The sequence below is a fragment of the Trachemys scripta genome, chromosome 10 (assembly GCF_013100865.1).
Source record: "Trachemys scripta elegans isolate TJP31775 chromosome 10, CAS_Tse_1.0, whole genome shotgun sequence".
In the NCBI taxonomy this organism is placed as follows: domain Eukaryota; kingdom Metazoa; phylum Chordata; order Testudines; family Emydidae; genus Trachemys; species Trachemys scripta.
Window position 1 is genome coordinate 54,641,742 of NC_048307.1, and position 15,917 is coordinate 54,657,658.

A 15,917-nucleotide genomic window follows, 5' to 3' on the forward strand; every position below is an offset into this window, starting at 1 on the left:
AGATTAGTAAAGATGACTTTGATACTGGGCCAGTTTCTCTGCTTTGTCATGTCTCCACTGAGCTTGTGAAGCAGAGGGGAGATTTGCACCAAGGAACTAGTGCAAGTTCCCTCATACTCTGTCTCGTCCCTTCTTCTGCCAGAGGTTGAAATGGTCTAAGGGCTGCTTTCATCTGCACCAGCTGGTCAGAATCCCCAAGGGACCATCTACCAGCTGAGCCCATTCCAGCCACTTTTCCTCTATGCTCCCTCTATTCATCCAGTACTGAATGGTTCACTGGGGACAACTATAGCATCTGTAAGCCCACCAGAGACCCAAAATAGCATAAAGAAAGTGAAATGGGTCAGAGAATCTACCCCTATATCTATACATATAGAAGTGTAAGGCCTGACCTACACTAGGAAATTAGGTCAATATAACGATGTTGCTCAGGGGTGTGAAAAATCCTCATCCTTGAATGACCCATGTAAACTGACCTAACCTCTGGTGTAGACAGCAGTAGGCCAATGTGAAAATTCTCCTTTTGACCTAGCTACCACCTCTCAAGGAGGTGAGAAGCCCCCTTGTTGGAGGAGGTAGTGTCTTCACTGAAGCAGTGCAGTTGCACAGCTGCAGCATTTTAATGATAGACAAGCCCTGAAAGACACAATGTTCCTGTAGTTGCAGACATGAAAATGTCTTTCCAATGGTCTTATTTTACCAAAAGAGCATGCCAAAACTAACTGCTTTGTGAAAAGTGAACACTTTGTCCTTTGATGCAGGAGACAGGAAGGGCAGTACTCAATCAGACAGAGTTGTGGGTTTTTTTCCTTATCATTATATTTGAATTAAATTAAAAAATGCCAATTCCACAACATCAACCCATAGCCATCAGAGACTTGCTTTGCTAAATACTACAGTGGGAATCCTAATTGCTCCACCACTGCACTTTTGCCAGCTTCCCTTGTGCTCTTTTGTGCACCAAGCTAATGTAATTAGCCATGTGTTAGGCTTGCAAAGAAGGATGGAGTTGATACTAACACATGGCTAATTATGATATTACAGTTGGTCATTTGGTAGGCTGACTCAGGGGACTTGTAATATGACATAGAATCTTTCATCTTAAGTTCAGCAGATCTCAGCCCCCAAATTCCAAAGCAGGAATCAGTAATTCCTCATTAACTGTGGCACAAAATGAATGGGATTCCACTCAGCCAGGTAAATGAGATTTGCCCACAATTCTGTCATCATGGAGGGTCAATGTCACTGCTAAGAATGAACAGAGTTGATGTTTCCCTGTGGCATTGCTTTTGTCTTCCCCACCCCCCCTCCAAACCCAACAAGCAATCATGTATCAGCAGATACAGATTTAGACTTTCAAGGCTATTGTTTGAATGGAGCCCATCGGTGCTATTGCAATACAAATAATAATACTGTCAGAATGGCTGGAAAAATTAATGGTTTCTTAAAATGAACGTCTAAATTGTCATGGATCTCCAAGAGGACCCTAATTCAATGATCCTACCTGGGTTGCAAAGAATCATTTCTTCTAGATGTCATTCTTTTGCCAAAAGACAATCACCTCCTCTGGATGCTCTGCCTTAATCATGAGAAGTTGTGTCCCATAAATTTACATTTATCTCATGGAAGCACAATGTGTTGCTAGCCACCTGGAGGCCAGATCAAAATAATTTCCTAATGGGTGTTTATACGGGCTTTGGTATCTGTGCTGCTTTCACACTGGCTGTTCCTCAAAACAGGGCTGACTCCCCTCTTAAAAAATGTGTTTTGGAAGGGGATGAACAGAGAAGGAATCAGGGTAGTTTAAGTCCTTGTTACAAAAGGCCTTCCAGACTGATGCACAACTGCAACTCAGCAACTGTTCCTCTGGGATGTACATGTTGTGGGTTTGGGGGTGGCATGTGTGGGTGTAATGAGTGGCTGCTAACACTAACCCTCAACTCTCTGGGATGTGGTGGAATGACAGACTCTCCAGGAACGATTCCTTTGACTACTTCATTGAGGAAAGGAAACTTGTCACAATGCCAAGAACAAAACTGCTGCTGGGCTTAGTTTTGAATTTTATAAAGTGAATAAGTGAAAAACGTATACACACTCACTTCAGACTCGCGCTATGAATAATTAAAAGAATATATAATTGTATCCAGTTTTCCCCTCAAGCTCTACCAGCAAAGATATCTTCTGTCCAAGTAACAGGGTGCTTCATGTTTTTTTCAAAAAACTGTCAGAAGTGAACAGAACCAAACATCCCTGAATTTATATGCATGCAAGCAGAAATAACAGCCTGACCGTTAGAACAGACAAGAAAGAAGGGCTCAACAGTTTTATTGGATGGAGATGTACATTTTCAATTTGACTATGAACAAAGATTTCCCTAATGCTGTAGGTCCTCCCTTCATGCTGGATTCTGATCAGAGATGTGTAGGTGGGGTATAATTGTATTTCTTGAAGAATTTTTTCACACAATGTACAGTCAATCTGTGGAACTCCTTGCCAGAGGATGTTGTGAAGGCCAAGTCTATAACAGGGTTCAAAAATAAATAAAATAGATAAATTCATGGAGGATAGATCCATCAATGGCTATTAGCCAGGATGGGCAGGGATGGTGTCCCGAGCCTCTGTTTGCCACAAGCTGGGAATGAGCGACAGGGGATGGATCACTTGATGATTACCTGTTCATTCCCTCTGAGGCACCTGGCATTGGCCACTGTCGGAAGACAGGATACTGGGCTAGATGGACCTCTGGTCTGACCCAGTATGGCTGTTCTGATGTTCTTAATATGCCACTGTACTTGTCCATGTAAGCAAAGCAACTGACTTTAAAGCTCATGGAAAGATGCAGTCATATACGTCAGAGTTGAATTTAGGCTTCTTGGGTATTTTATCACCATACACAGACTTTCCAAGTGGCAGAGATCAGACATCTTTACTATGTAAAGTAAAATAAAAGAAGGATGTTTACCAAGTCGTGAATTGCTATGCAGAAATATTTTCGAAAAACATTTCCTTTTTTGAGAAGAGAAGAAGCGCTGGTATATATTTAAAAAGTGTAATATAACAGCAATGAGCCAAATTTTGCCTTTTATGATACTGATGCAGCCCAATTGCCCAGTAATTTTATCTGGAACTGGCACAAGCAAGAGATCTTTATCTTTCATTTTCCACATACTCCTCAGAGAGTTTTACCAACATGCTGTACTCCTTAATTTTTACTTAGGCAAAAATTAGAGTCAATAGCAGTTTTGCATTCTTCTTAATAATTTATTCACTACTCCTTCCTCAGCATTTAGCACCTTTCACCTGAGGATCTCAAAATGCTTTACAGATAAGGCTTGCAATAATTTTTGTGAAATAGGTAAACATTTCACAAATGGAGAAGCAAAAGTTAAGTGGCCTGCTTAAGTCACGCAGCTGGAAGCGACAGAGGCTGAATATAGGAAACAGGTCTCCTGACTTCCAGTTACTTACTCTAACCACAGGCCCCAGTCTGGCTCACACTACTCTTGCTGTTTGCAGCCAGCAAATTGTTACTTTCTCTAGTAGGGAAAATCTGTTACAGTGGCTACAAATCCTCCTACAGAACAGGCTGAATAGTTTCTCTACTGGATATGGATAACAGATATTTCCTTGACAGGGTAAGGTTCAATTATTTTCTCTCATCATTTTTATATATTATATATAATTAATATTCTCACTTCTCTAGTGTCAAGCATGAGATCCTGTCAATCATTGATGAGGATGCTGTTCCTTACTTAGGCTGATTCCTGCCTGTCCTCCTCTCTGCAGGTATGTATCAAAAGGTGGAACAGGTGCAGGCCTACTGCATAGAAAGGGGCAAAATGGTGGTGAGGAGGTCCAATGCTCAGATACTACAGAGATGGGTGCAGTATAAAGGCCTGCAGAGAACAGAATATGTTCACAACCCATGCATACCATGCTCCTCAGTGATTCCATCTAAAATAGCTCAGAGGGGTTTGGAACAAGGTTAGGGTATGTAGAAACACAGCAAGGGCTAGTGACTAGGCACAGCCCTCCCCCTGCCTACACAAAAAATGGATGCAACTCAAAGCAATCTGCTGGCTGGCTGGGCGGATGGCATTTCTTCACCCCCTGCAGAGAAGGTCTCTGTAGCAGGATCCCAATGAGGAAGGAGAAACTGGTGATACTCTCCCAAAGTTTGCTCATCACAAGAGCTCCACCCATAATCCAAGCTCTGCCATGATATAGTTCCCACTCACGATGCCATAATGTGTACCCCATCTTGCCTGAGCCTCTGTATTCCATAACCCACGTCTCAAAGTCTTGTACTCCAAATCCTGGCCCCAATTTCCGATCTCCTCTTAAACCCTGCACTTCATAATCCTCTACCCCAGATGGAAAAAATGGTTCCAAGTATTAAAAAACGTAAGTGCCAGCTCGGACACTCTCTGCAGTATGGGCTAATCTGAGCCCCGCTGCACAATGCTCATTTTTTTCAACGTTGTGCAGGGAAGGATGATTTAACCCCATTCAGAAATGGCAGATGTTAGAGCTGTGTTTTCTAATCCAATACAAGTACCTCTAAATCGGTATGTTCTGGAAATGAATATTAGGTGAGATTTCTCTTTAATATAAAATGCAATGAAACTCTGATTATGTAGCAGAAATGCAGGGCTTCAATAAGCCTGCTTCTGTGCCCTATAGAAATACTACAAGCAGTTCCGATTGTAAAGCCCTATCCAGCTCTTACACACCTGAAAATTACTGTATGGTATGTTACACATTTATTCCGTATCACAATAGCCCATTTGTGCCAGGTGCCCCCAAAGAACTGACAGCCTAAACAGACAGGGTAGAAGAAAGGCAGTAATAGTATCCTCACTTCACAGATGGGGAACTGAGGCATAGAGAGATGCGAAGTGACTTGCCCAAGATCATACAAGAAGTTCGTGGCAGAGGCAGGAATTGAACACACATTCCCTGAATACCAGTTCAGTGCCTCAAACACCAGACTATTCTTCAGTGTTTTGAACTGAAATACTCGTCCTATTCCTATTCAGATAAGAACTCTGAAACAAACAATAGTATTTCTCCGTGTCCAGCCCAGCAGGCACAGACTCTCAACTGAATACTCCTAAATTCCTAGGTTACTGAGCTATTTACACTAACCATCTCAGAGGCATTTTTTATCTTCTTTTCTTTGTAACGAAGTATTTAAAAAACAGATTACTGCCATGTTTAAAAGAAAAACACACAAATGTACATATTGTGCTAAGTTGTTGCTTTCAATGGCAATTATCAGTCTAAACATTAATTATAAATTACCCCACGTCCAAACTTGTATAACAGTTGATTTTGCAAACATGCAGGATACATTTGTGACACAGCATTATTCTTACAAACCAGTTCTCTTTGATACACCTTTCATGTAAGTATATGCTTGTATTTGCAACTTTCTGATGTTTAAAAATAGAGGTATTCAACATTTGTTATGCAGTTGGTTCTGACCCCCTTTGATTCTTTTCTAGGGTACATTTGAACACCCGGATTGATTTCCAGCTATCTTTTGCCACCTTGTGGAGAAGGTGAAACACTGCCTGACATAAATGGCAAACTCTAGAGCTTGTCAGAAAACAAAATGTTTTCCCCTGTGGAACATGTCACCAAAAATGAGAACATCATTTTCATCAAAACTTTCCACTTAAAATTTTGACATTTCATCAAAAAATTAAAACTTTTGTCCCAAAAAAGAAAAGTTTTCAATGGAAACTCAAATTTCTGCAGAAAGCAGACACTTTTCATGAAAACATTTGTTTAGAAAACACCCAATTTTCAATTGCAACACCGTTTTGATAGAAAAGTTTTGATTAGTCTTAATGAAGTCCCCAAATGGTATCACAGTGTGGTCATTTATAGGTAGGGCCCTACCAAATTCACAGCCATGAAAAATGCATCATGGACCGTGAAATCTGATCTCCCCTCATGAAATCTGGTCTTGTGTGCTTTTACCCTATATTATACAGATTTCCTGGGGGCAACCAGTGTTTCTCAAATTGGGAGTCTTGACCCAAAAGGGAGTTGCAGAGGGATTGCAAGGTTATTTTAGGGAGGTCGCGGTATTGCCACCCTTACTTCTGTGCTGTATTTAGAGCTGGGTGGCCAGAGAGCAGCAGCTATTGGCCAGGCACCCAGCTCTGAAGGCAGCGCCCCGCCAGCAACAGTGCAGAAGTAAGGGTGGCAATACCATACCGTGCCACCCTTACTTCTGCACTGCTGCCTTCAGAGCAGGGCAGCCAGAGAATAGTGGCTGCTGACTAAGGGTCCAGCTCTGCAGGCAGCATCTCTGCCTTCAGAACGGGGCTCCCGGCCTGCAGCCACCGCTCTCCAGCTGCCCGGTTCTGAAGGCAGCGCTGCCACTAGCAGCAGCGCAGAGGTAAGAGTAGCAGTACCACAACCTGCACCCCAATAGGCTTGTGACTCCTCACACAACCCCTTTTGGGTCAGGACCCCTACAATTACAACACTGTGAAATTTCAGATTTAAATAGCTGAAATCATGAAATTTACAATTTTTAAAATCTTATGACTGTGAAATTGACCAAAATGGCCCATGAATTTGGTAGGGCCCTATTTATAGGGGTAAAAAAAACCCAACTTCTTATATTGTCACATCCATCCATGAAAGTGCAGGGAACAATCTCTATGAGAGAATGTATCAGTTATTAATCTGATCTTATACCTTACCTAAGATAAACATGGTAGAAGAATAGTGACATGGAAACCTGCAACAGATTTGGATTTGATTTTTATATTTGCCCACAAGTAAAGATTTTCAAACATAAAACTACTAGACCTATAAGTAGGTCTTGAGCAGTGTTTGGAATTTAACTCCACTTCCATTCAGTATAATGTCCCATCATAAGAGGTATAGAGCTCCTTGAACTACAGGGCTCAGCCCCAGGAGACTGGCATAATTCCAACAGTATTCATGGATATTCTACTATAGCAGAGTATATTGTGCTAGGCAGGACTCTTACCTTCCATAAATGGTAATGAGTCTTTTGTTCCAAATAAGCTTACAGTGCCCCAGGCTGGCTGTCTTCAATACTTGGATAAGTAACTCATTGGAAAATCAGCCTACAGGCAATCTTTTTTTTTTTTTTTTTCAGTTCTGAAGATGCTTCATGCATTGGGCCAATAGGAACTGATCAAATAACTAAGGTGGCCAGATCTTAAGTGAGGAGCTTTGGGATGGCATGAATGGGGGGATATTTCAAAGTGAGGTGCACCAGCAACGGTTTGACTGGCATTCAAGGAGGTGTATAAAGGACATGGGGGCAGAGAAATTAAAAAGGTATCCTTGTGCACTTCTCAACCAAGCAATGCCCATCCAACTTGTTCTTTGATGTCCTCACCTTTCCAAAATAAAAATGGGGATGTACAATCAAGGTAAAAGGTGAGTATTTACCATCTGTGTCCCTTTTGCTATTTTTTTCAAGTTTCAGCCTCTTCTTGCATTTTCCAACCTGTATCTGCACACCCTGTATCTTCCTTAATTAAACCATCTCGTGCTCTGAGTTATATTATAATTATTATTTGATTACTAAACATATATATGATGGTAGTGCCTGTAGCCCCCAATATATATTAGGGCATTAGGGCCTTTTGTGCTAACCTCTGTACAAAAACATAAGATAATATGGTCACCACCCTCAGGACCTTACCTTATTAATTGCTCTTCTTTTGTCTCTGTGCTCTGTCATATTTTTCTTCATCTTTGTCTTCTTTTTCCTTTTCTCACTTTTCTCTGCTCATTCCTCCTCTTTTCCTCCACACCTTTAAATCCATTCTCCCCTCCTCATTCCTCCATATCTCCCCTCATTCTTACTTGTTTATTCCCAGTTCTATATTGACCCTCCTCCTTACCCCAAAACAGACTTCATTTTTTGTACCTTCCACCCTGGCCTTAGCAACCTAGGGTGCGGGGAGTGAAGAGAAACTACCTGGGTTAGCAGCTTCCTCAATATGGTGACAATGTGCTGAGATCTTTATAAATCTGGCCACTCACAGTATAATCATCTGAGTGAATGATTCTGTGTTGATCTGAATTTCTGGTTGCACCTGCCCTAGAAAAGTTTATACCCATTTTCAGCAACAGTGCAGCTGCACTGTTAGACATGATAAATGCGTTAGTGTAAACAGTGCTCAGGAGTTTTTACCCAACATTATGAAAACCTGCTTATGTGAAATGAAGCTAGCGCGTCAGGTTTTCATGACATGGTGGTAAAAACGCCTGAGCCCATCTACACTAGCGTTTTTATCCTGTTGAGAGCAATGCTGCAGTTGCACCTGTTCTGGAACACAGACTACAGACAAAAATGATTTTCTTGCATAAACAAGACCTGTGTGGGAGGATTACCTCAAAGTCTCTGGTGGGCAAGGTACATGACTTCACTGGGAAGATTTTTGAAAGGGTGGAGGATAATGTGATCATAGATCAGTGTCCTAGTGGGAACTATGCGTGGTCAGAAAAACATAACTTCTGTAAAGGTTTATGATTAATATAGCAATGGCATAAGTGTTTTAGCTAGCCATCTAAAATGGTTGAAGTCCAAAGGTCTCAAAGCACTTTCTAAATGTGAGTTAACTTTAAGTTAAATTAGCTATGACTTAGTGCTGAGTACCCTCATGTTCCTTTGACTTCAAAAGTATACACTGAGGCTCTGCAGTTCTAAAAAATTAGGCCACTTATTTACAGAAAGGCTTTAGGTGCCTAACTTTTGGGACTCAAATTTGATAATTTTGACATATGTGTCACATAATCCCTCTGATGCAGGTATTCTCTCAATTTTACAAATGGAAAAGCTGAACTGACTTGCCCAAGAACACAGAGTCAGCATCAGAAGTGGAATAGAACACAGATATCCTGATTTTCAGACCCAGTTCTAGCCACCAGCCAATTCAGCAGTTTTCCTTTTCCTCCCCATAAGAAAGGAATGTGATAATGATGAAGATGACCTTTTGGCTAACTACCTGTACTTGTATTTCTCCTTTCCTCAAAATGCAATAGCATAACATTATTTCATGTAGTAGGCGGACATTTTGGGTGCAGCTGCTAACCCATTGAAATATCTTAATTTTTTTATTTTCCAAGTATGTGGCTATTTTAAAAATTATAACCTTGATGTTTCTACATATTGAGATGATTTTCCTTTCCATGGAAAAGAGTCTGTCCTCTTTTGAGACTAATTACACCCACTTCTAAAGCACCCATCAAAATGCTTTATGGATGCATTTATTTAGATTTGTCTAGAATAGTGAATTCCCTGACTGGAGCATGAACCACGACTCTTTTTTCCAGTGGTGGGTTGCTGTTTCTTTGGTTTTGGGGAGAGGAGAGGCAGGGACACTTCATCCTTTGGAAAATGCTTTTGTGAAGAAGGGGGTCTTGCCCCATGCCTTCAAGGTAGACAGCACTAACCGCATATGAACCTCCAGCTTCTAGAGGTGAAGGACTGATACATTGCTTTTTTTTTTATTTGTTTTGATAAATGTTTATAATTTTATTATTAAATTGATGTGCAGTATAGGGAATAATTTCTTACTGGCATGATAAGCACTGAGACTTGTTACTGCTTTTCAGTCACAAAGTCCCCTGGGGCTTGGGTAGGTTCTGAGAGTAGAGAACAAAGGCCCAGATCCTCCAAGGTATTTAGGCACCTCATTCTCCCTGATTTCAATGGGAGATAAATGCCTTCATCCATGTGAGGATTGGAGCCAGCCTGACTCCTAGCTACTTGCCCTTGGAACTGCTATGCCCCCTCACCACGCAGAGGTGCTGCTGCAACCCCCTGGCTGGAAGTGGTTTCCAGCATATACAGTTTGGTTCAAGGGCTCTCAGCACCCCCACTATACAAATGGTTCCAGCCCCCCTGGCACCAGGATACCTCAGCCCCACACCCTCCCGTCCAGCGGCTGAGGCCCAGCACTGCAGGAGGAGTTTGGTGCCTAACTCCCAGTGCAGCCCAGGGGCGTTAGGTGACTCAACCCCTGTCAAACAGGACCTGGGTCGCGCCCAGCTCGCACCGGAAGGCTGGGGCGGGGCAGAGCAGCCCTTGAGCGTGGCGGGCTCGCAGACCAGCCTTCCTCCTCCGGCCGCTGCCCGGCTAGAACACGCAGCGCCGCCCACCCATAGGCCCCATCCCGGAGGTAGGCGGCTGATTCCCCCCCAGGACTCGGCGCCTCGCTTCACAGCAGTGTCTGTCCCGCTCTCCCAGCGGCCCGCGGTGGTTCGTTCGGAACTCACTACGCATGCGCCCAATTTTCAACGCCCCGGGCCTTCCCCCCCCCCGCGGGGTCGTATGACCCGCCGCTCTCCGGCCTCTGCTTCTGGTTTCTCCCATTGCCCCTCCCATCCGGTTCCGGGTCAGGGTGGGGGTGGTGGGGGTGGGAGGCGTTGGGGGCTCTCCGCTGCCCTGGCCGACTGGGAGCCGCCGCCTGGAAGGATTTATTCCCCGTTAGGTACGTCCCGCTGCCGGAGCAGGGGAAGCCAAGGGGCTGGGGGACGCCGCCTGGGCGGCGGGGGTGGGGGGCTGGCTAGGGGTGCGGGCCGTGGAGCTGGGGAGGCCAGTTGCTGGCGCTCTGTGGAGGGAGGGGGCGAGGTGGGGGGTGACTGAGTCGTGGGGCGCTGGAGATCCTGTTGCTCATTGTTCGAGGGCGGCCGCGTTCTTTGGTCATCCCCCGAGCAGGGAGCGGGCCGGGCCGGGCGTGTGTTGCTCTGTCTCTGTGGCTACGGTTCAAGTGGGCTGCCCAGGCTCTTTGTTGGGCGCCTTCTCGGTAAGAGTTTTGAAGGTAGGCATTGGCCTTCGATGTGCTTTTACAATAACGTAATAAACGTTAAACTACTATATGAAGGTGCAGTAATAATGTATCTAACAAACTCTCAAAAGCAAAGCTGTTATCTGTACTAGAACATTAGTTAGGTTTCGCAGTGGTGTTTTGCTTTGCAGATTCAGAAGTCGTGCTATCCTGGTCAGTCTTACTCTGTTCTTGTGAGTAGGTTTGATTGAAACGTGCAAAAATCATACTCTGAAACATGGAGTGTGTTCTTTAAATTGCTGTCAATTCAGCGGATAGCAGCAGGCAGAACAGAAGGATATCACAAAGTCTGGAGTCAGTGGTCAGTATTTTACTATCATATGGACAGACAACTCCCTATTCCCAAAATGTAGCTGTTGAAAGTAGGAACAGCTTCTACTGGTTACCCTGCAGAGAGGAAACTTGTTAATCTTGAGCTTCCTTTTTTGTTGAAACTCTCTCTCTCTCTCTCTCTCTCTCTCACACACACACACCCACCCACCCACCCTGGGTTGATTGCTAGTTTAAAATAAGTAAATATTGGCTGCTTCGATTTTTTATAGTAACTTAGGTTCTGAATATTTAGGTGGATACACCACATTAAATTACAGGAAATAGCGAGCTGGGTTCAATGTCTTTGGCACCTTGAATACTAAATACATTTTTTCAAACTTCAACTGAATGCTTACGTTCCTGCTCTCTATGCAGAGCAGCAATAGAAGTTGCTCAAAACCTGAAAATTATAAACTCCAATGGTCTTGTATTAATGTAGGTTTCCCAAATATTTTCAGAGACTAGACTCATGGACCACCTTCTCTTCACTCATGATTTAATGGATTACCCTTCCATTGAAGATCAGATAACTGTATCCCAGCTAGAACAATTGCATACATCAAATGAAATATGAGGAAAGAAATTAGTGTTAACTTCTAGTGTATTTATTCTAGTGTATTTTAATAGCTGGAAATGAGAAGGAGCCAGCACCATGTATCAATCAAGTCTTGGAGGATCATAGTTGGGGAACTGCTAGCTGAACTCTAAATCTTCCTTTAAATGATCATTGTTTGTGTTCAGTCAGGCTATAGATACAGAGTGACTGCATCATCACATGTATTTTATAACTGAAGCAGACACTTAAGATGTTTTTCAGTTATGCACAAGTTTCTTCAGTGGAAACTGCCAGGGTAGGTGAGTACATATAACTTGCAACTCTCTACCTCTGTTTTCCAAGTAAAAGTTCTTTGCACTAATGATCTGATAAACGCTAATGATCATTATGTTGATCTAAAGTGATTACTACTAATCTTCTAACAGTATTTTCAGCATAAAATTTATAAACAACTCCATCTCTTTCAGCATATCTGTGCTTAATTTGGTGCCAAGTCTGTTAATTGCACAGCTGTGTTCCCGTTAGCCACCTTGAATGATTGGTTTATTAAGCAATAAGACATGCTAGGGGGTATGCTTCAAGATGATTATAACACCTTGGGCTATATTATGAGGCACAACGCCAAAGTGGCTTTAACCAACTTAAAGCAATAATTGCTACACAGTGCATTATCTAGAGTTCAGAACTGCTATTATGAAATGGAATTTAATGCAATTTCCTCATCAATGAAAGCTATTTTTAGAGTTGCAAGATGCTTATGAAGCAAGGCATTTTTATTACTTTCTGAGGGGCGGGAAGGACTTGAAACTTAACCATCTTTATCAAGTACTAACTACCTGTTACATATGTTTTTTTTAAATCTCATGTCACAAACTTACAAGCAATTCAAACAGGGTTTTGCTCAGGTGCAGTAAAACATATAATGGTATTTTAATCTCAGTAACTCTCTAGCCACTTGGTTGAATTTGGAAATGCTATTTTTCTAGTCACAGTTGATATGAAAGTGTTACCAAAGCTGAAAATGGTGTCATTGTCGTTGTGAAATGTTTCTATATCTATGTATTTTTTTAAAAAAGGCAACTTGAACTGAAATTTCATGCTTAACCGATAAGATAACAAAACTAACTTAATGTTCTCACTTAAATGCTGTGGAAAAATGGAAAGCAGTGTTTTCTAGATTGGAACGAAAAGTTAACAATTTCTCTAAACTGAGAATAGAACTTTTTATTTGATCAGTGGTCCAGGGCCAGTACTTAGAAAAACTTACTACACCTGAAGCCACTGCTGTTAATCCACCACACATTCTGTCTTGGTGTGAAGTCACTTTAAAATCACTGCTAGTGTTAGAATGGAATGGATTTATTGTCTCTGAAAGATGGAATTCAATCTAACATGGTGCATAATCCTTCAGCATCAAGTTGTTGACAAGATAGTGAGTAAGTTCATTAGAGCTTGCTAGGACTAGAAATGAATGCTCTATATATGTGGAAAGAGAAGAGTGTCTAGTTTCTGTTATACAATATTTAGTTCTAGCCATCTTCTGAACCAATATGTATTTTAAAGCTACTACTACTTCCAAGTAATGCTATATTGATCCAGGACTGAATGTATAATGTCCTCTTCCTTGTACCACATTCTTAATTTTGTACAAATATCTGCTGTTTGCTTGTGAATCTTATCGCTTCTGATGATCTCTGGTTTTAACTATAGAACCAATTGTGCTATAGATTCCAAAGAGAGGAAGGACACAATCTCTGTACCAAACCTTTTTTTTCTTTTAGTGCTTGGATAGGTGTCCGATCTCTAGTTCTATTGATTTGAGCTACTTAACCACAAATCAGGTGGTAGGAAGGCAAACTTTACTATGTTGGTTTGCTAGTGTATTTGCACCCTGATCTAAAGGACCTGCCTCAAACAATGAGATGGTAAGTGATAGGATGTGAAGAATCAATCTATAGCTGATTTGCTGATACTCCAAACAATGGAACAAACTGATAAATTTTTAGTGTCAGTGGCCAAGCTTTTTTGTCCATGGATTCTGGAAATGGACATTCTAATAACACATTGTATATTTAATTTTGAAACATTAATGCTTCTAGCACCTCTATCAAAGAGTAAAAAATTGGATTTTAATGATACTTTCCTGTGCGGAAAATCTGGTTTTGACATCAAAATTTGTGTGCTTTGAGACACCTGGAATATGGAAATCACTGAAAAGCCAAACTTTGGCTCTTGTAAGGGAGCAGAACTGCATACCAGGCATGTGATGTGAATTTCATCTTTTGCAAGTTTAGCTACAGTAATGAAGGTCAGACATCTATATAGCAAACTTAGAGATCAAGCTTCAATTAATTATACAGGTAAAGTGATGGAGAGCTATTGAAAGAAAATAAAAGCTCACTGTTCCAAGAAGCTCTCTCTTGCTGCGGGAGGAGTGGGTGAGAACCAGAGAAAAATTGTTGGTGTCCCTCTTCTCTCCCACTCCCCCCGTCTTTCCCTTGAACTTCGACTGACTGAGAGTGAACTGCATTATCAGGGCATACTAAACATAGCTAAGTTTAATTTTAGTTTGTCTATTACTGAAATAAAAATATAGGTTGAGGTGCTTTGTTAAGGAAGTATATTAGGAGATAAAATAACATAGTGGGTCCAACACTGTTAGAGCAGCAGGTTGGGGATCATGTACTGAGGATTTTTGTTTAGGAACTGCGTAAGCAGAAATTATAGTAGTGGTCTCACTGTTGTTCTGCTTTGTAAGCATTTGTGAGCAATATGTGTCAAATTATTCTATAGCTAATTCGCAGGTCAGCAATATTCTGGCTTCCTTCAAACTGATGCTGTTTATTACTCCTGTTATATTAGTTTCATGTTCTTGTAGCTTCTGGATGATAGTGCTTTCATGCACGAAGCTTCACCTAGACTGTTTTGTCTATCTTGACTATTTAATCTGGATGACTGTTTAAAGAGATACTGAAGTTTAGTTGACCCAAAATTTGATCTTTCCTTTAATCAGCATGTATTTTGCAGACAATCTCTTATGCAGGGCTTGAAATTCTTCTCGTAAATGACTTACAATTGTGTTATACAGTCCTTAAAAATACCTGCTTCTTAAATATAGCTACCTGTTCATCAGTGAATAGAATATTGCTGATAAGAATCCAGTTAATAGATCTGGGAAGTTCTTTTATAGAATAACTTTACTGCATCTTGAGCAAATACTCAAACCCTATTCATGTTACATACTTAAGTAATATCTTTTAAGTTTATCCACACGTCTGATAAAATGTACATACACAGGGATTGCTTGGCCACTGAAATGCAGCAACCTCTGAGGTTAAGAACAGTTGTCAGCTGATACACAGCATACTCCAAACATGTAGTGAGAGGGAAACTTGCTCAAGGTATTGGGGATTTTAAATGTCAATGCAGTGTAGACAGTCTCTTAAGAGCACCGTCTGAAAGTGCCACATTATGAACTGCGTGGACATGAGATTCTCATTTCCTAATCTCCCGTGTTCCTTTTAATGTCTAATCTTTTATTTTCACATTTAAAGCAGTATCTTTCCAGTTTTCTTTCATTACCTTCTTGATTGTTCTTAGTAGCTTTTACTCCACACACAGTATTCCCTGCTGGTTGTTACTCTTACACAACTTTCCCTTTGTATATAGTCTTCTGTTCTGCAGTCTATTTTGAGAAATATTTTGACTGAGTTAGGTTCTCCAAAAGGGAAATACTCTACAGAAAAAGCCATGTTCAAAATTTACCTGCCCTTATTGATAGGAATATCTAGTTCCAATCATGTAACTTTCTTTCAAATGTTTGACATTTACTGTCTGTTAGAAACATTCTTCACTTAATTAACAAGAAGACACTGATTTGTTAGTGTCCAGTTTCAACATGTAAAAGAGACTAAACCTCATAAGGAAAACCATTTGACTCAAGCACCAGGAACTATTCTAAATGAAGTACATGACTTTATTCCACACAAAGATGGACTACAAGCTATCAGGAACAGTATCCCTGATAATGTCACAGCTAACCTGGTGGCTGAACTTTGTGATTTTGTCCTCACCCACAACTATTTCACATTTGGGGACAATATATACCTTCAAGTCAGCGGCACTGCTATGGGTACCCGCATGGCCCCACAATATGCCAACATTTTTATGGCTGACTTAGAACAACGCTTCCT

General features: G+C 41.4%; 1 protein-coding gene across 7 annotated transcripts in view; it reads left to right on the plus strand.

The window, feature by feature from the left end:
- The first annotated feature begins 10,116 nt into the window (after positions 1–10,116).
- BNIP2 (BCL2 interacting protein 2) overlaps positions 10,117–15,917 on the plus strand; it is a 31,777-nt gene continuing 25,976 nt past the window's right edge. For 5 of the 7 annotated variants that reach the window (XM_034783210.1, XM_034783212.1, XM_034783213.1 and 2 more), the window contains exon 1: positions 10,367–10,499. The gene's annotated coding sequence lies outside the window, so the exon portion shown is untranslated. Of the gene's footprint in view, positions 10,188–10,366; positions 10,500–10,808; positions 10,830–15,917 lie in introns of those variants that run through there. The other 2 variants (XM_034783211.1, XM_034783217.1) reach the window with 2 other exon arrangements.